The following is a 20381-nucleotide window of genomic DNA, read 5'->3' on the forward strand; positions in this document are numbered from 1 at the left end:
ATTCTTATTGGTCATGTGTTCGATTATTTCCACCTTTACAGGTGAGGGAGAGTGTTGAGCGCATGTTTTCCTCTACTCTCGAGTGTGTCATACCCTTGTACATTCATATTTCTCCCTCTCTCCAATGACCGATCTTTTGGATTAGTTGGTTAGTTAACATAATTAGAAGTGTGCTCTCCCTCACCAAACGTTGTATCAAATATTTCTCCTTAATATCAATCGCCTTAGGATACCCCTCGACAAAGTTGCCAAACACTGAGAGGTCAAGAAGGAATAAGCTCATCCTCAAGCATAACTCTTATTTCTCCTATGAACACATGAAGCTATGAGTTAGCCAAAACCCACATTAATATATGAGTCTAAGTAACCTCATGTTATCTATGTGTCTTCTATCCCAGCCTTTGGATTAGGTTTAAATCTAACGTTTAGAATAAGTTTCTTTTATATTAATGTAAATAGTAATGTTGGGATAGTTTTGCACGAATTAGGTTGTGTGTGTGAGAGACACACACACACAAAACATGAAAAGGCCTATATTTGATGGCCCAAGGCTGTCGAATTTCATAAAATTTCATTGTCAAATTTTCGTTTTTGACGGATCCAAACAGTTAAATTAATGGAGGATGGGGAGAAATTTGATGGCTCTAAGCCGTCAAATTGGGGATCATCAAAATTTTCAACGGCCATAGGCCATCAAAATTCACTTTCTAAAATTTGTGGGCTTTGGCCCATCGAATTTTTTTTATCAAAATTTTCAGTTTTCACACAGTGAGAGAGGGAGGATGTGTAAGGGTTTCAAGGTTTGAGTTAGAAATTAAATATCAAGTATTTCTTCTTGTGTTATCTTTCTTTAATTATCATAGGTCACTTATTCTTTTTAATATCTGTCAAATATTTGTATTTTTCAGGTGTTCTAATCTTTTATAATCATAACTTGTCTCGAAGAGGAAGATCTGATACCTACTTGTGGATGTAGCTTCGCATGTAAATCTTGGATTTCTTTTGTTTATTCTTTTTCTTTGTTATCATCTTCTTAGTTAATTGTGTTGAATTGGTACCTCCAAATTTGTAACGTCCCAACATGCCCTTTTCTATGCTCAACTTCTATAAAATGCAGGGGGGCCTTAGTGTCGGGCCTGTGACGTTGAGGAGCTTAGACTTTGTACCATTCTCCTTGTTTGCTTTGACTTAGTGTCCTTCACTGCCATAGTTTCTAAAAAGACCATTCTCTTTAGCTAATTGAAAATTTCCTTATTGAATCATCATGCCAAGTGAGCAATGATTTTATCCATCTATTCATATTAAAAAAATTATATGATTTCAGAAGGCCATTTTTCATTTCTAAGATAAGGAGATCTTGATGCATGATTGAGTACAAACTACTCTAAATGGTTGAAAGAAAGCCCAACATAAAACGCCTACTAGCCAATCTCTTGTTTTAGGCCTAAGAACCCATGGTGGTGACACCTCTAGCAGTATAAAAAATATGAGGTCATCGATGTTCAGATTAAATTTTTTTTTCTTTATTACCATTTCGTTCTTTTTTTCTTTGATTAGTAAGTAGTAACCATGTTTTTGAAAGTTATCTGAGATGAATCATGTGAGTTCTGATATTTTTTAGAGAGAGATTTACCTAGCAGACTTAACTATTGCATTTTTATTACAAAAACTCGCTTGGAGTTCTAACAATTCCAAGGGAACTTTACTTTATCAAGTTTATTACTCAAAAAATCTTAGAGTGGGATTCCATGTCATAAAATTCAAATTGATGAAGTTGATTTGTTAGTCTTCAAACCTTGGAGTGGATCTAATTACATCAATTTGTGACTTCTAAAAACATGATCTGATGTCATGGGATTATAGAAAATAAAATTTGAAGAAACTTTGAATAAAAGAGTTAGTTTTCACTGTTGAATTTTAGTTTCAGGTAGCCATCCATTTTCAACACCTTGGATCAAGCTCAAAAATGATATTTTTTTTTTAATATTTTTCTTTTGAGTATGAGTTTTTCTACGATATCTAGAAGGTTGTGGTGTTGGATTGCCAATTTGATAATCCATGTGAACCCAACTATCCTTAGTAAGATTTGAAATCTTATTAAGTTAGACATATTAGCCTCATTCATAAAATTGGGGAGTTTTTTTTAATAAAAAAGAGATTTACTTGGTAGGCCTATCTCTTGTAATTTTATTACTAAAACTCATTTACTTTATTAAGTTTGTTAATGAACAAATCCTACTTTATGATTCTAAAATGATTTAAGACTTTGATAAATAATAAAATAATTAATCAAAATCTCAGACTCAGCTTGGATCTCAAAACGATCTAAGACTTAAATATAATAGAATAACCGATTGAAATCCCAAATCAAGTTTGGATCTTAAAACAATGCAAGATGTGGATAAATAAATAAAAAAACCGACTAACACTACGTCATAATACGCCAAAATCGACTGTCCAAGACAGTCGTTTTTGAAAAAATCGACTGCCCCTACAGTCGGGAAAAAAGTCGTTTTAAAAGGAGTGGTTTTTAAAAAACGACTGTCAAAACGACTGTCTTTGACAGTCGGGAAAAACGACGGTTTTTGATAGTCGTTTATTTACAAATGCCCACATACAACAGTCACTGTCTGTATTTTTATTTTTTTATAAATAAAAAAAATATTTTTTATATTTATAAATTAAAAAATATTTCAATAGCTAAAAAGTGCAAATTGAGGCTGTATTATCATTTGTATTATCCATTTCAATGTAATAATTTTTTTTATTAAAAAAAATGTGTGAGATCCAATAGAAAACCCCACAATGTCACGACAAATTAATGCTACGACAATGACTTAATGAAATAGTTTGGGTATTACTTAAAGAAAATGGTTCCATGATAGGTATGAGTCCAGATTCCTATTGAAGAAATTTGAGAGATGCTGCTCTCTACACTTGTTATCCAATCTCTATCCAACTGCATCCGTTATTTCTTCTCAACCTCCTCCTCTTCATCATCTTCTTCAACCTTTCAGCGTCACCTCAATCGCCATTATCCGCTTAAGTTCAACAACTACAAGCAGCACCCTACACTCTCAAGCTCGAGCTCATACACATTCTTAGCCGCTATTTCTGCAAGTTCAATGTCTCCATGATTCCTACATGCCCTTAACAATGCTCCCCACACAATTGAATCAGGTTTGATAGGCATTTTCTTAATCGAATCATAAGCTTCATTGAGATCACCTGCTCGACTTACAAGATCCACCATGCATGCATAATGCTTTAACCTTGGTTCAATCCCATGTTCTTCTCGCATCAAATGGAAAATTTTCCATCCAACTTCAACCATTCCAGCATGACAACAAGCTGTGAGGGTTGTTATGAAAGTCAGGTGATCCAGTTGTACTTCTTCCTTCACCATCCGATTGAAGAGCGCAATTGCTTCATTACAGTATCCGTGATTTGCATATCCAAAAATCATAGAGTTCCAAGTAACCGTGTTTTTCTTGCTCATCTTGTTGAACAACGTCCCAGCTTCGTGTATGAAACCACACTTAGCATACATGTCAACAAGAGAGCTACTCACGAATATGTCTTCTTCGACTCCAGCCACCAATGCATAGCCATGAATCTCTTTTCCACGTTTTGAATCTGCCACAGTTGCACAAGTAGGCAAGATGCCCTAACTGTAAATTGGGCTTTTCTCCTGTTAATTTCAATACCAAATCAGGTCCTTATCATATTCGAGGTAGCAATTCAGGACCCCCCGAGTCTTAAATGCAAATCAAGTTCGGGAAGATTTAGCTTCTAATTTACGCATATCCCATATGCAGTCCTCTGGCAAGGCCTGGATAATGACCATTCTACTATGATCATACGGAAAACGAAATTAGTTAAATGATATTTATATGGAAAGTGCTACTTACTCGAAGCATGGCTGCTACTTCTTCCTTGGTGATGCATCTTGACCAGTTGTATCATACATCTGATAGCCACATAAAAAACATAGCAGATATTAAGTCATGTAACTCCAAAAGATTTAATACTCAATAATTCTGCAAGGTTCAATAAAATTTATCAATAGATATATAAAGTAGAACATCAATTAAACTCGGCTGCAGGATGGATCGATCAAGATAAGAGGAAGAACAATGGTCTCGAGATGCTTACTGAGGAACATTCAGCAACGAAATGGAGAGCTTGACAGGCACATAAAGCACCCCATTGAGATTCAAGAACCTCATCTAGGAGACATATATTTACAGATGGAAAGCAGACATATTAATACAGAAGCCAACATGGTTACTAATGTGGAGCTCACAAACATGTTAATACATTCACAAACACTTTGTGAATGTGGAAAGTGTACTGGCATTGGCTGTTACCATCCTGAGAACAAGTCTTCCATTTAATCTATATAAGCTTTGTAAAGTCAAAAGTAAGAGGTGGGAGTAGGGAAAAAAAATATCACCTAGAAACAGAGATTAAGAGCATCATCTCCTTGTGAATTCCTGAGGCTCGAGAATCCACAAAGTCCCCAGTTGTTGATGAATTGGACCATGATTCATATGGACAATAAGTTTGAGAAGCCTACAAAGCAATCATTCCCACTACTTAGAAGAAGTTCTGGCTGAAGAAGATTACAGTGAAGCCCCACAAGTTTTGTTGTTCGAGCGCATATCCACCCTGCAAAGAGCATAGGAGAATAATAGAACCCAATTCAGTATAAATACTTGTATTTTATAATAATAACTGTGCTATAATAATAAAATAAAGTGCCAAGTAAACAAAAAAAAAAAGAGATTACTCACAAGTACAAATAATAAAATGGTTCAACTTCAAGAAAACCCCAACAAATTGGTTTGCTCTGTTCCCAAGCCCTATCATCACTGTGTTGCAGCAAGAGATAAATATTTGTACATTAAGGATATTCATCACCTACAAATAAAAAACTACGACACAAAAATGGAAAATATTCATATCTCATCAATTCGATCTCTATTTATTTCAAATCCCTTGGAAATGAAATTATACAATTGGAAATTGTTGCAGGTGTTAGTACTCTGTTATGAAGGAAGTAAGAGCATCGTAATAGAAGAAGTGGGAATCTGATTAACCTAAGATATCTAAAATTGTGGTTTCTTAAGTTAGAGAAGCTTCCAGAGAGTATAGGCAATCTTCGAAACCTCCAAAATTTGGATATAGATTGTTATTCGCTCAAAAAAGTACCAAGTGGAATTCGGAATCTATTACAATTAAGGCACCTTAAAATAAACAGATACAATTATGGGGAGGAATGAACCTTAGCCCTTATAGGGATAGGGCAATTGACGAACCTCCAGACCTTGAGTGGTTTATACATCGGTGATGGCATTGCCAGTGAGTTAAGTAACTTTACCCAAATCAGAGAGCTTCGAATTCTTCAGTTAACGGAAGAAGATGCAAGTGAGTTATATGCTTCTATAATGAAGATGACTGGACTTCTCTCCTTATCTCTATCAGCATCAGCTTCGAACAACTATTGTTTCAGCCAAGAAGAGTTGCTACCTTCTTTTGAACCATTCTCACCTCCGCCTCTCCTTCAAAAGCTTTGTCTAGTAGGGAGCTTACGGGAAATGCCTGATTGCTTCAGCTCCATGAAAAACCTCACTCGATTAGTTTTAAGCTATTCTAATCTATTGGAGACCCAGTTTCTGTCCTTGAGTCTCTTCTTAACTTGTAATTTCAACAGCTTGGCCTTAATCATTGCCACCATCTCCACTTTTTACTTTCAATGGGAAACTATAACCAAATATGCAACCAGATTTGGATTTAGTCAATAAAAAGAAGGATAAATATTACATAAGAATAATGTAATTGCCATCATCACTTATCATGGATTAAGAACGCTAAGGATAGTGAAAGAAATAGTAATAAAAATAAGCAATACAATTGCTTGTTGTAATGAAAGGGGACTTTCGACCAACATTTAGAACACCCAGAGGAGCCCTAGCCTGCCATAAATATTACACATAAGAATGTAAGATTGTCCCAAATGAAAAGGAATGTCTGTGGGACTAGCATTTCCACATAATCCATATAAAATTTAACTTGAGACTCAAGACAAGCACATAAATAAATACTACTAAAAATGTGTCAAACTAAATAAGGAACCAAAGTACAGATATATTCTAACATCAACGACTGCAAACTACTAACAATATTGAACCAAGCAAGATAAATCTTAGGTCAGAAAATACAGTGTAAATCAAAACAAAAGCATTCTCCCGGAAGTTGATTGTATCTTTCCTGACTCCCATTCACCATTTGATAGTTGACACCAAACCTAAAGTTTCTGAAACAAAACATTTCAGCTCTATGAATCATGTACTTGACGATCACCTTATGGCAGGGGCAGCTTTACAGTGAGGGCACTTGCCCCACAAGAATTTTTAAAAACTATAACAATCAATACAAGTTACAAGATGAAAATAAACAACATTCCTACAATAAGAACCTGCACCATGGATAAATGCCATGTGGCACATTCAGGCCAACCGGTACCATGGATAAATGCCTCAGCTCTCAGTGGGCCTACACAAAATCAGTCCGATTGGTGATTTCAAGATGTTGATTCGAATACCCAAAACGCATGGTCAAATCAAATGACTGAAGACCACCTACGAGAATGATAAAATTCAAGGGCTAGAAATCACCATTCAGACCATTGTTTGCTGTCTAGGGTCACCAAAGGGTAAGTCCAATATCCACTAGTAAGTTGGGCACAAAAGAGTGTTTGCCATGGCATTAAGGGATGCAAGTGTCAAACTTATGACACGGACATTCATATAAAAGTTGAACTCCCAATCATGTCCGACTAGTTGAGAATCTCATCTACTCACCATTTTGTTGAGAGAGTTAGGCCCCCAATTGTCTAGTGCTGGCTTCCATTGAATTACTACAGTAATCTTCCCTTTTCTCCACACGATATGTAACTCGTCAAGAATTTTCTTCAAATTCTTCTTTATTTCCTTCTTTTTCTTTTATTTTTTCTTTTTTTTTTCCCTTTTTTTTTTTTTTTTGCTAAGCTACACGCTATCCATTTTCAATTTACAATCATTTCTCTATTTCTTGTGTTGCCTGCAAAAATAAAGAAAGATACTTAACAATCTCACACACCATACAACCACTAACAAGATATAAATAAACCAGAAAAAAAAGGTGAAATAAAGAAACATTAAATGCTACAGGTAAACACAACACCAATGTGGAGATAAAGTGCATGCTTAACACCTTTAGGGCTTTGGATTCATGCCTGGATTGGTCTATACATAGGAAAGCTGCATGAAAATTATTTAAATTTAGCTGTATTCTCCACCAATTGGGGTGGAACAGAGGGTATAAGAATGCCATCTGAACCAAGCCTAATTAAATTACTCCTGAATCAATCATATAATGACAAGGTTTTGAATAAATACTCAAATATTAACAAAACAATATACCTTGCAGCCTCTATAAGGACAATATATGAACAAAAGATGTATTCTCGAGAAAATCAAAATCATGTATCAACATGTAAGCAGTCTAAATAGGAAGGGGGGAAAGAACTATTAGCATAACCCTCGCCATCAATGGCATCACTTCAGTCTCAAATTAAACAAGCTTTGATTCTCATCAACAATCTAAATTATAAACTTTTGAGTTTGCATGGATGGACATGCATGTATTGTCCTTACACCTCTGTGTTAGACTGTTAGGTTATCCAAAAAAACAGAATACACTAATTTTTTTATTTTGTATTATTTAGGGTCAAGAAAAACAAAAATGAATTGAACACTTCAATGTTATTAAATCCTAAGATTGTGTGAATAGAACACTTCAATATGAAGTATGAATTTCTATTAAAATTGTGTGACTAGAACACAAAAAACAATTGGCCCACTTTAGTGAATTGTATGAATTAAAATTGTAGGATTTTTTTTACTTTTTAGATTATAGTATTTAGGTTCTAAGAAAAACAAAAATGAATTTTATTCAGACCATCAAAAAGAATTGTATGTTTGGGTCAAGTTAATCTCCATTTTGAATAGAACACTTGATATCTAAAATGATCTTTACCTTAATTATCTTCGAACATCAAATGTTGATGCAAGGTGAATCTAAGATTGTCTCCCATCACTATGCAAAGGGGGGGAACCAGATACCGAGGAAATTGGAAGATGCCTCTTCACAAATGGATGGTCCAAGAGCTTAGAAGCAGAGGGCCGATCGTTTGGGTTAACTTGTAAGCATTGGTGGATGAAGTCCCGTGCATCACTTGAAAGGGTATTAGGGACTGGTGGTGGGATACCTCTGCCAATCCTAAATAATGATGGCATCTGTCATACAAGAGAAATCTTAAGAGAAAAAACTACTAAAGCTTGAAACCAATACCACATACTTGGGATAAAAAACCCCTTCACATTTAAACCTACAAAAAATAAAAAATAAAAATGAAAAGAGGTTGGAAACAATATCCAAAGTGGGTGCATGCAAAATTTGTATGGAAGATTGAAAGGGTGAAATATTTGCCTAAATATTATCAGATATGTGGCACTTGAAGAATTTGGCACTCTTGACACTTGAAGTTTTGAATCATCAGATTGCCAAATAGTGCAAGGGCAGAGATAAAGCAACTTAAAAAAAATAAACTTAGAAAAGACCAATTGCGTACACATTCCAAAGGAGTGTAAGGAAGTCGACGAGTTAACATCTCTAAGATAGTGCAACCAAGGCTCCATATATCTGCTGCAAGCCCATAGCCATGGCTCTTCTGATTAATAACTTGAGGAACAGATTTGATAATTAGAGAGACAGCTATATCATCCTCATCTGGACAGATTCCATTACAATGAGGTATCTTTATTGGCTGATATTTAACACCATGCTTTGAGATACAGATATATGTTCGATTGACCTGACACAATTGCCAGCACTTGATGCATAATAACACTATCATAAAGACAATGCAAACCTCAGGGGCCATCCAGAATGCAGTGCCTTTGCAAGATTTCACATCGTTTAGTTTGGTTGCCTGAGAAGGTGCAAACCAGCAATGTAAGATAAAGAAGTTTACAAATAAGAAACATGGAAGAGATAGCAAGCTGAGAAGAAAGAAACCTTTGCCAATCCAAAATCTGCAAGTTTTACAGATCCATTTGCATCCACCAATATATTAGCACATTTGATATCCCTTGAAAATGAGAAGCAAAAAAGAAGATTACTTAGAGAAAAAAGAATAAAGTTTTTAATGATGTTCCTATATCATCAAACACTGGAAAACTGGCAACACACTTATACATCCAAGTCATCATATGTAAACAATCCTGAATGCTAAAAAAAGGCTCATGATTTAGATGCAAACGAATGAAAGAAAATATTTATCGAATGCAATCCATTTGATTGGCCTAGGTAAAAAAAAATTGTTTAGCGTTGCAAATGCGTAAGCCTGTTTATAGTGACATCAGTAACTCAAAAGGTGCAGACAGATCACAAACCCAAGATCTGTTTCTCAACAACTAGGCCGTCACCTACCCAAACAAGTAGGTTTATTCTTAAATGTCTAGTATTGCCATCTCAAGTCAATGTAGGATACCAAGACATGAATCCGAGTAAAAGTTACATGAATGAAAACTAATGGTTCCTTGAACTATATCCAACCTTTCCACAAGGAAAAGCCTAGGTAGAGAAGACCATATTTCCTTAGGTAGTCGTAATCATATAGAGCAAGAAATATTGCATAAAATCAAATCCAACGGAAATGAACCTGAACCAATCACAATAACTAACTCTATATCACATAAAACTAGGTAAATCCTCATACGCTAGCAATTCAAATCATTCAAAAAAAATTATAAGAATAAACTATATCACATAAAAAAAATTTCTCCAATATTTTCGTTTTTTGTTTAGGAGTTAAATCTGTGGACATAAACAAGAAACAATAGAAGGTGACAGTAGTTGGGTATGTTGAGGCAAACAAGGTCTTGAAGAAGGTTAAATAAACAAGACACAACAGTATTTGCTCTAACAAGGAAGAAAACATTTAAAACCCTAAATTAATTAAGGAAAATCTGATATTCAATCAAAAACTTTAACATACCTGAAGATTCGATCAAAAACCAAGCAAAGGGAGAGAGATCGAACAAAGCCCTAAAGCTTTCGATCAAACGCCGATCGATTTCTTTCCAAAAAAAAAAAAAAATCCGATCAATTTACTTTCCAAAATGAAAAAGACTCTGATCGATTCTCAGAGAGAGAGAGTCGAGTGTGAGCGAGAGAGAGATATGCTAGATCGAAATCGAGACAGAGTCGACTAAGAGAGAGAGATAAATTTGAGAAAAGCGACGGATTCAAGAGAAAGCGCGAAGACAAACAAAGTCGAGAGAGAAGAGCAGTAGAGTGAGAGTGAGAGGAGAGACAGAGACGAGTAGAGAGAGAGAAGAGCAGTAGAGTGAGCGTGAGAGCAGTCGAGCGGGAGAGATATAGAGGAGAGCAGTCGAGTGAGAGAAGAGAGAAGAAGTTCGACAGAGATTGAGCTTCTGTAAACGAAGGTCTCGCAACAATTTTTCTTAAGAGTGACTATTGGCACCCCAATTTTTACTTATTAACGTCAGTTTCGTTGAAACGACGGTTAAACGACAGCTAAAAACTGTCGCAAAAAACGACAGCCTTTAGCAGTCGTTTTTAGCGCAATTTTGGCGTCGCAAAAACCCCAATATGACGTAGTGTAAAGTCCCAAATCAGGTTTGAATTTTAAAATGATCAAAGACTTAGATACATAATAGAAGAATCGATTAAAGTCCTAAATTGGATTTAGATCTCAGAACAACTCAAAAGTAATTAAATAAATAATAGAGAAACAAACTAAAATCCTATATCAGACTTGGATTCTAAAATGATCAAGACTTAGATAAATAATAGAATAACCGACCGAAATCCTAGATTAGACTTGGATCCTAGAATGATTTAATATTTATATAAATAATAGAATAACCGACCGCAGTCCCATATCGGACTTGGATCCCAAAACAATCCAATACTTTTCATTTAATAAAACTAATCAACTTGAATATCAAGTTTGAATCCCAGAATGATCCCAAGTTAAGAAACACAAAATTTAAATTTCTGATCATCCCAAGTTTGGATCTTAGAATGATCCCAAGTTAAGAAACACAAAATTTAAATTTCTGATCATCCCAAGATTGGGTTCAATTCCTAGAATGAACTTAATTAAAATACCCAGAATTTAAATTTTCACTCAACCTGAAGAGTGGGCTCAAGTTGAATAATGAATATAGAGGTCCTTAAACTCTTATTCTACCTGAAAAGCGGACTTGGCTCCTAGAATGAACTGAGTTAATCAACTTAAAATTTAGAATCCCACTCAACCCCAAGAGCAAACTAGATTCCCAGAACAAATCAAGCCAAGCAACTTAGTAGGCGTTTGGATAGGACTCCTTGGCTACTTCTGACTCTTGCGGGGAGTTAGAAGTCGTTTGGATGCGTTTGTATGAACTACTCCCTCGAAGAGTTACTCCGCGCAAGAGCAAGAAATTACTCTTTATGAAGAAGTCAAGAAAACCTATTTCTCAAAACTCTTCTTGCGGGGAATCAAAATCTAACAGTTCGTTTTACCAAAATACCCCTAACTTTATTAATTTTCTATGAAAATATTTCTAATTCATTTGCCCTTAAATCAAACAAAAGAAACATTTATTAATGTTAAATTATTTTTTTTTAATTTTGAGTATAATGGATTTAAACACATTATATTATATTAATATTTAAAATATTATATTATATTATATTAATATTTATTATATTATATTATATTAATATTTATAGTTAGACACATTATATTAATATTTAATATTTAAAATATTATATTAATATTTATTATATTATATTATATTAATATTTATAGTTAAAATGTCAAAAATAATATAGTTTGAAGGCATATTATGACACTAAAAGACAGTCTGTCAATTTTTTTTTTAATTTTGAGTATAATGGATTTAAACACATTATATTATATTAATATTTAAAATATTATATTATATTATAATAATATTTATTATATTATATTATATTATAATAATATTTATTATATTATATTATATTATATTAATATTTATAGTTAAAATGTAAAAAACAATATAGTTTGAAGGCATATTATGACTCTAAAAGACAGTCTGTCAAATTTTTTTTTAAAATATTATGTCATATTTTGTCAAAAACAGTCAGTCAAATTTTTTTAAAAATTTTAAGTATAATGGATTTAAACATATTATATTAATATTTAATATTTAAAATATTATATTATATTATATTAATATTTATTATATTATATTAATATTTATTATATTATATATATTAATATTTATAGTTAAAATGTCAAAAACAGTATAGTTTGAAGGCATATTATGACACTAAAAGATAAAAAACAGTAACTGGTATAATATAAGGGTATTCTGGTCTTTTTTCTAGAAGTCATGAGAAGTCAGTATGGTTCCCAAACAGACTTCCAGCACAAAAGTACTTCTGCCAGTACTTCATAGAGTTGATTGCCAAACGCCATTTCTGCACAGAATTACTTTTCCAACTCCTCCATAGAGTACTTCAGCTTCTGTTCTTTGGAAGAGTAGTTCTGCTCCTAGTATCCAAACAGGCCCTTAAAGTCTAAACTACTACTCAACCTGAAGAGCAAGCTTGATTTTTAGAACGAATCGAGTTGAAAAACCCAAATTTTAGACTCCCACTCAACTTGAAGATCGGACTCGATTCCTAGAACGAATCAAGTTAAGCAACTTAACATTTAAACTCCCACTCATCCTACAGAGCGGGCTCAACTCCCATAACAAATCGAGTTAAGCAACTTAAAATTTAAACTCCCACTCAACCTGAAGAGCAAGCTCGAGTCCCAAAACTAACCAAATTAAGAGACTTAAAGTTTAAATTCCTTTATTCCAAAATTGGGCGAGGCCACATTCAATTTTAAATACTAAAGTTTATTGAAGTAATTAAAGTTAGACAATTGCCCAAATTACATATGTTTTATTGTAAGTTTCATATGTAACTAACAAAAAAAAGAAACGAATACAATCTACTGATAATACCTTCTTAGGTAACACCCCAGTCCAAGTCCCCACTGATTGTATTCGGATTAAATCCTCAAGTGGTAATTAATTATTTTACCTCACAGACTGGGTTTACACTGAGGTCTTGTGTATATCATTTTATTCGGTGGGTCAGAGGTCGAATAAGTTGAAACACTTAACTCAATAGAGTCCCTAGACTCGATCGAGTTGGGTATGGAATTAGCCTCTATGTCACTTTTAAACCGAGCTAACTCAAATATCAAATTGAGTCACGTGGAACCCTTATTATGGGCGGGAACTAAGTCCTTGAGCAATCTAATCGCTTCTTACAATATATTAACTGACTCGATTAAGTCGACAAGTTGTCTACTAAAAATAATGTGCATGCTTGACACCCAAACAATCATGTTCCAATGTTATCTTGTGTAAATATAAACATGAAAAAAATACCTGAGAATATTTTCATTCACCGAGTTTACTCTGCCGATAATTTGAGACATTGATTGAGTGATTGTTGTGACCTTATAGGATGAAGTTTGCCTTTCGTCTTATTGTTGCAAGATATCCTCTTTTAATTGCTTTAAACCTCCTTTTTAAGTTGTCATCAACTCAACGTGGGTCCCATGGGCCCCACTCTTCTAATTAAACCTGTGGTTACACCTTCATTCTTTCAACTTTTCGTTTTTGGCCTCTCATCAACGTGGGTCCCAATCCCAATCCCAATCCCAATCCCAATCCTTATCAAACATGCTGGTGGTGTAAGTGCAACTTCCCTCCCTAGTACAGCTAACATCAACATCTCCTTCATTTGCGCGCTGCCACACGAATACTACACATATTTCCTAAAAAAAATCCCCAAAAGAGAGATTTACCCGCAGACCAAACTCTCGCACTTTTATTAAAATACTCTCTTGAGGTCGGACAACTCCAAAGCAACCTAATTTTTTTTAAGCAAACCTTGCTTTATAAAGTTTGTTTTGCATTACATTTTCAAGTGGAGATCCATGTCATAAACTTCAAATTGATAAGTTAATTTGGTACCCAACATATGTTGGAGTCGATCCCAACCACTAAGGGGTAGAGCCAGGATTTTCCTGTAATGGGGGCAAACTATGGTTAGTTGTATAGTGAAGATAAATGATTTTAGGAAAAAATTAAGAGATTTTTAGTTAGTAGTTGAAGAAAATGATATTTAAATCATTTCCAATAAATATTTGAGAAGTCCCAGTCAAAAGGCAATGTCATCAACAAAAAATTAAAGAGGCGAGGAAGTGGGGACAAATGGACATGTAATTAGTTGAAAATATAGGGGTGTCTCAAAGTTCTATGGGGGCAAAAATTGGAGGGAGGTGAGGGTGTGGGGGCATATGGGGAGAGAGGTGAGGGAATGTTAACAAATGGGGCATGTAATTAGTTGAAAATATAAGGGTGTCTCAAACTTCTATGGGGGCAATTGCCCCCACCAACTCCTTACAGGGCTCTGCTCCTGCCAACCACATCAATTTTTAGCGTTCAAAAAACATGATCTGATACAACAGATTTATAAAGTAAAAAAAAAAGTTAGTTTTCACTATTGGATTTTAGATTTAGATTGGAGAGTTCAATTGCCATCCATTTTCAACACTATGGATCAAATTCAAATTTTTTTTTTTTTTCATGAAATCTAGAAGTATGTGGTGTTGGATTGCCATTTTAATAGTCCATGTAAGCTCAATGTCCTTTAGTAAGATTTGAAATCTTACTAAGCTAGTCATACTACCTGATTAATAAACTAATGGTTTGTTCAGTAACAAACTTGATAAAGTAAGATAATTTTTGTAATAAAATTGCAACAAATAGGTCTATCCCGACAAATCTTTTTTTTTTCCCCTATTACTTTTCCTTTTTTTTTTTTAAAGAGTTAATATTGCCACACCAACCATGTGCAATTCTTTGGTGATTTACATAGGAATTGGTGTGGTAATGGCATCTCTCTCTTTTAATACATGCTACTAGAACAACATCGCATCCACCCCTCATCCGATTTTTTTGCTTTTAGGTTGTAAATCGCTTGGAGGTAAGCGATTGATCTGATTATTTCACCATGGATGTTTGGTACTTGTTTATTGAATAACTGCAATCACCATCAAGAATGAGGCCTCGCCATCTAATATCTCAAATACAGATGTGCAAAATACAGCTTTGCACAATATGAGCCATTGAAAAATCTGATCACCAAATTATGATCTATCCCTTCTCAAGGTTAGTCTAGGAACACTAAACCCACGAAGGGTTGACTTGGGGGTAGCCAGTGGCAGAGCCAAGATTTTTTTCCAGGGAGGAGGAGAGGGGGGACATACTAGATTAATAATAATAAAAATTCAAGACTAAAATATATTCAAAGAAATAAGTATTCAAAATGGACTCATCCTATCACAACAAAAAATCAAACTTTTTCAAACCTCCATTCAATTTTTAGGATTAAATATTGAAAATAAAATAATAACCCCACCTAATAGAGTCATATCTTTTGCTGAAAAAATTTCTAATGAAATTATAGACAAAAAACAGTTACAAAGATTCTTAGGATGTTTATATTCTTAATTTATATAAGACTTAGTAGTAAAACGAAAACTTCTGTTTGCAAGATTAGAAAAAATCTAAAGATCAACACCAAAACCCTTGGACCAATGAACATACGCTTGCCATTCAAAAAATAAAAGAAAGGGTAAAAATCCTTTCTTGCTTAAACATACAAAATATTATTTATCAAAAATTCATTCAAACAGATACCTTTGAATTAGGATACGGAGGAATCCTAATCCAAATCACCCCAAAAAATCAAGAACAATTAATTTGTCTTACTTCTGACATTTGGAATTCCTATCAACAAAATTATCCTACAATAAAAAAGAAAATTTTGGTCATAGTTCTTTGTGTTTTAAAATTTCAAAGTGATATTTTAAATTAAAATTTTCTAATTAAAGTTGATTGCAAATCCATCAAAGATGTTTTACAAATAGATGTGAAAAGTCTTGCCTCAAAATAAATTTTCGCACAATGGCAAGTATTATTGTCCATATTTGATTTTGATATTGAATTTATTAGTGGCTGAAAAAACTGTTTAGCTGATTTTTTAATTTGAGAATTTTTGCAGAAAAAATGAACATTTGAGGAAAATCAAATAACAAAAACAAAGGCAAAACTCTTGTTCAAATCCCATATAATTCTCCAAATATAAATCTTTTTTTTTCCTATTTCAAAATCTGATTATAGTGAAAAATCATCTCCAGTTGTCCCAACCCTTGATCAAATTATGTATGATACCTTGTCTACCCCTCAAATAATTTCTCGTCTATTTCCTACCAAAAGTCATTTCCTTCTCAAAGAACCTGCTCTTTCTTCAAAATTTTATGTAGCTATCATTTCCCAAACCCAAAGCGTTATCATTTTTCATATTAAAAAAGAAGGTGAAATTGCATATTCAAAAATCAAAATATTTCATATTCTTTTATCAACTGAATGAAACGTATCCTTTTGTTCCACTCGCACAGTTCTATCCCCATCTGGTAATAAAATCCTTTACAATTATTGGGATTATAGGCAAGCCTGGCATAATGTTCTCTTTTTTCAAAATTTTAAAGGAGGACATTCTTGGTTTCTTTAATTCTGTACTAATAAAATCTAACAAGTTCTAAACTGGTTTTTCTCCAATTGGTAATTAACCTATGGCTCTATGTCTGCTATTCCCCCTTAAGACATCCTTCAACAACTCTAAGGCATTGTGAAAAATTACAAACTCAATTTCAATGACCCTGCTTATGAAAATATGTTTTTCTTTGTTCAATTTGGCTTTCCCTGGATAATGAAATGGGATAACTCAAAAGACCTTTATCAATCAATTCTCACTCTTTATAAAAATACATATGTTACATGGTGAGATAAATTTGAAGTTTCAAAATCTAAATGAGAAATAGGAGATTTCTGTAATCAATTTGATTTTGATCCAATAATTGTTCCATCTCGAAGAAAGGATAAGCCTTTTAAAAAATCATACCTGTGAAAATGCAAATTTCAACGTCCAATAAATACATCTCCCTATTATCAAAACAAGTATTTTCCTAAGCAAAATTTTTTTTTTCAGAAAAAGGCCATTTTCCTCAAAAAATAATACCAAAACTTATTACAAATATGGTCAACCTGTACACTTTGCTAATAAATGTCATTTAAGAACATTCAAAAAAAAAAAAAAAAATGAAATTCAATTTTTCGATGAAACTAATAGTGACAATAATAAATCTGAGTCGGATTTAGACAATTGTCCCTGCCCATGGCACCTTCCAAATATTCTAGCTTCCTCTTCTTCCCCTGAAATCAACGTATTAATATCAAACAAAGAATTAATTGATAAAATAAACTATCCCACTCTTCAAAGTAATTATCTTCACCAAATATTAGCCACCTCCAAAGAAGCCTCAACATCTAACACTATTCTAACACCAAAATTCATTCAAGAGAAAAATAATTTACATTTTTCCCTTAAAGAAGTATTTTAAAAAATAAATAACATTACGACCACCTTCTCTGACCATCTTCTCCAACCAACCTTGATATTATCTTCAAATATCCGCAAAGCTCTATCAAAGAAACCCGATCCTTAATCTGGTATCAGAACCAAGTTTTGTTCTCAAAGTCCTTAATCCTCAAAGGAATTATAGTTATAATATTTCAAAGTGAATATGTTTCTTTATATTTCAATTTTTATTTACATAGTCACTTTCGAATATTTATAGTAGCTTAAGGGTAAGAAAATTTCCTGATTATCGAAAATCCTTGTAAAGGAAGGTACAAACACAGATTGCAATGGAGCAAATAATGTCCCTGTCTGTAATACCCCCTTATATAATAAAACACTATTCAAAAGTGGACACTATTCACTATTTAAAAATAAAAGATTTTTCTAATTTTTTTCTTTAAAAATTTTCATAATTTATTTTCATTCTTCGTTTACATTTTTAAAAACTCTTTAATATTAGGTTTGAGGCTTCCTAGTCACACAGTAAGGCTAGCAGAGTGTTGCTTAAGTCTAGCAGTAAGTTGTTGACCAGTCTAGTGTCTTAGGAGTTTTTCTTATTCAAACATCTACATGATGAACAATTTGAAAAAAAAATTAAGAAAAGATCTAATGAATCATCGTTTTCAAACGACAATATTTTCCAAACCATCTCAATAAAAATCAAGAAGATTTCATTTTCAATGATATATCTCAATCATTAAAAATTTGGAATATCCCCATGATAAAAACAAATGAAATATATAATCATACATCAATCAAATATAATTTTGATTATTTGATCAAAATTGTTGAACAAGCACAAAATATTATCCATTGAAAATATCCAAATATTTTCCGAACGAACTCTTGAATCATTCAAAAGAAAACATAAATACATTTATTTTGGCTTAATCCAAGTAGCCTTAAAATCATAAATAAATAATTGTCTCGAGGATAATTTTCAATCATTAGATTTTTTGTTTACATGGTCAAGATTTTGTGTCATTTCTTCAGTCAACGGAATGCAATCCTATATTTGTATAGAGTTGTGATAAACTGACTAAAAAATAAATAAATACTCAAATATCTCAATTAACGTGAATTCAGGAAGTGCACAAAATCATAGATTTTTTTTCTTTTATATAATTTATCTACGAAATATTTTTTGCTTGCATAAATCTGGGATCCACCAACCACATGTACCTACATGCATTGAATGGCATTCATAATTTACAAAAATACCCTTATTAATTACAAAACTACCCTTGTATGCTTGATGTGGCAAGCACTGAGGAGCCTGGGCATTGTGAGCAAACACAACATTCAACTCAAAGGCATATAGGTAAATTCATCAAATTATTTTCTATGGTCATGTTTGTTTCTTTACCCTTTCTCTGGACATGCATTTAACTCAAGGGCATAAATGTAAAAATTCATCAAATTATCCCAACATGAGATAACCATTTTTGTAAAAAGAAATAATTCCAAAATCAGATACATGACTACTTCATGAAAAATTTAACAAACTTAATTGATTCAATAATATTGACAAAATACATAACTATTTTAGTAATTTCGTCTTTAATCAAGTAGAAAACTTAACACACTTTCTGGAGAGTGCCCATCAAAATCAGAAATCCTAAGAGATCTCTTACATATATATAACTTGTAAGTTAACCAAATTTTACTTTGTAAAGACTTACTTGTAAAGGTTTTTTTGTTTTTTTGTTTTTTTGAGTACAAGTTAGGAAGACTTCCTATCATAGAATACATGGTGTCTATGCTAACGATAATAGGTTTTTAAATAAAAGCAATGGAAAGGTACCAAAACAGCCCTGTATGGGGCAAATTACTAGCCCAGCCACACATTATTTTTAAACCTCATCTAAACTCTGATCCTTCCGAGGTTGGGGCCTTAGATTTTCTTTTCGACACATAAATCTCTATTACTTAAAGGTCACTACAGGAAACATTTATTACATAGGATCCGTTCCTTAAATGTAGATATAACATGAGTATTTTTGTAAATTTAAGATGCATATAATACACGTGAACCAATAGAAAAGTGGGGTCTCCAAAATTACACATGTTTTTTATTTTTTTACAAAATTATGAAAAAGTCATAAATATATTTTTAGGATTTATTTTAGGTTAAAATAAAGGTACGATAGTAAATTCAGTTAAACGGTATTTTTGAAAAAAAAAACAATTTATTTGTATGAATTTAAGAGAAAAAAAAAGTATAAAAGTACAGACAGGATTGACACTACATCAACAGTATAGTGATAATAATTGACAGAAATGACATACGAGACGTCATGACAATGATTGCTGTGATTAGAGTTCTTCTAAAAAGATAATGTTAAAATATTTTACATATATCTTTGGACGATTTTCCATTAAAACCATCAACGTTATTTGATTTCGATTAAAATTTAGATATTTTCATTGATTTTTATTTGTTTCGTACAATTATTTTTAGATTACTATGATTCTAAGAAGATATATATATATATATTATATATATATATATATATATATATGGGGGCGGTTCAAGGCCTATATGTAAAAACATATGAAAAAAACAATGATTTTTCAAAATATGGGTTAAAGGTTTTGGATTGAGCTGATTTTTTACAATGATGGTCACTATGATGAGAAGATCATCCTCACAAAAAATCATCTCAATCAGAAATTTCTAAATCCATCAAAAGTCATTTATAAATTATTGACAAAATTTGACA

The 20381-nt window shown here is 32.8% G+C and overlaps 1 long non-coding RNA gene across 20 annotated transcripts; it reads right to left on the minus strand.

The window, feature by feature from the left end:
• Positions 1 to 2744: 2744 nt before the first annotated feature.
• On the minus strand, positions 2745 to 10579 carry LOC147400691 (uncharacterized). Of its 20 annotated transcripts, none has more exons than XR_015179492.1 (10): positions 10106 to 10579; positions 9124 to 9196; positions 8978 to 9037; positions 8678 to 8787; positions 8083 to 8342; positions 5384 to 7104; positions 4797 to 4923; positions 4457 to 4671; positions 3912 to 3970; positions 2745 to 3832 (listed from the first exon to the last, which is right to left on the minus strand). It is a non-coding gene; the product is annotated as an uncharacterized LOC147400691 (long non-coding RNA). The 20 variants fall into 20 exon arrangements; XR_015179490.1 differs by having other exon boundaries at positions 4797 to 4874; positions 10106 to 10578; XR_015179491.1 differs by having other exon boundaries at positions 4797 to 4874; positions 5288 to 7104; positions 10106 to 10578.
• Between the last annotated feature and the right edge of the window lie 9802 nt (positions 10580 to 20381).

Source organism: Akebia trifoliata, chromosome 6 (assembly GCF_017979445.1).
Source record: "Akebia trifoliata isolate Shusen 1 chromosome 6, ASM1797944v1, whole genome shotgun sequence".
Classification (NCBI taxonomy): Eukaryota; Viridiplantae; Streptophyta; class Magnoliopsida; order Ranunculales; family Lardizabalaceae; genus Akebia; species Akebia trifoliata.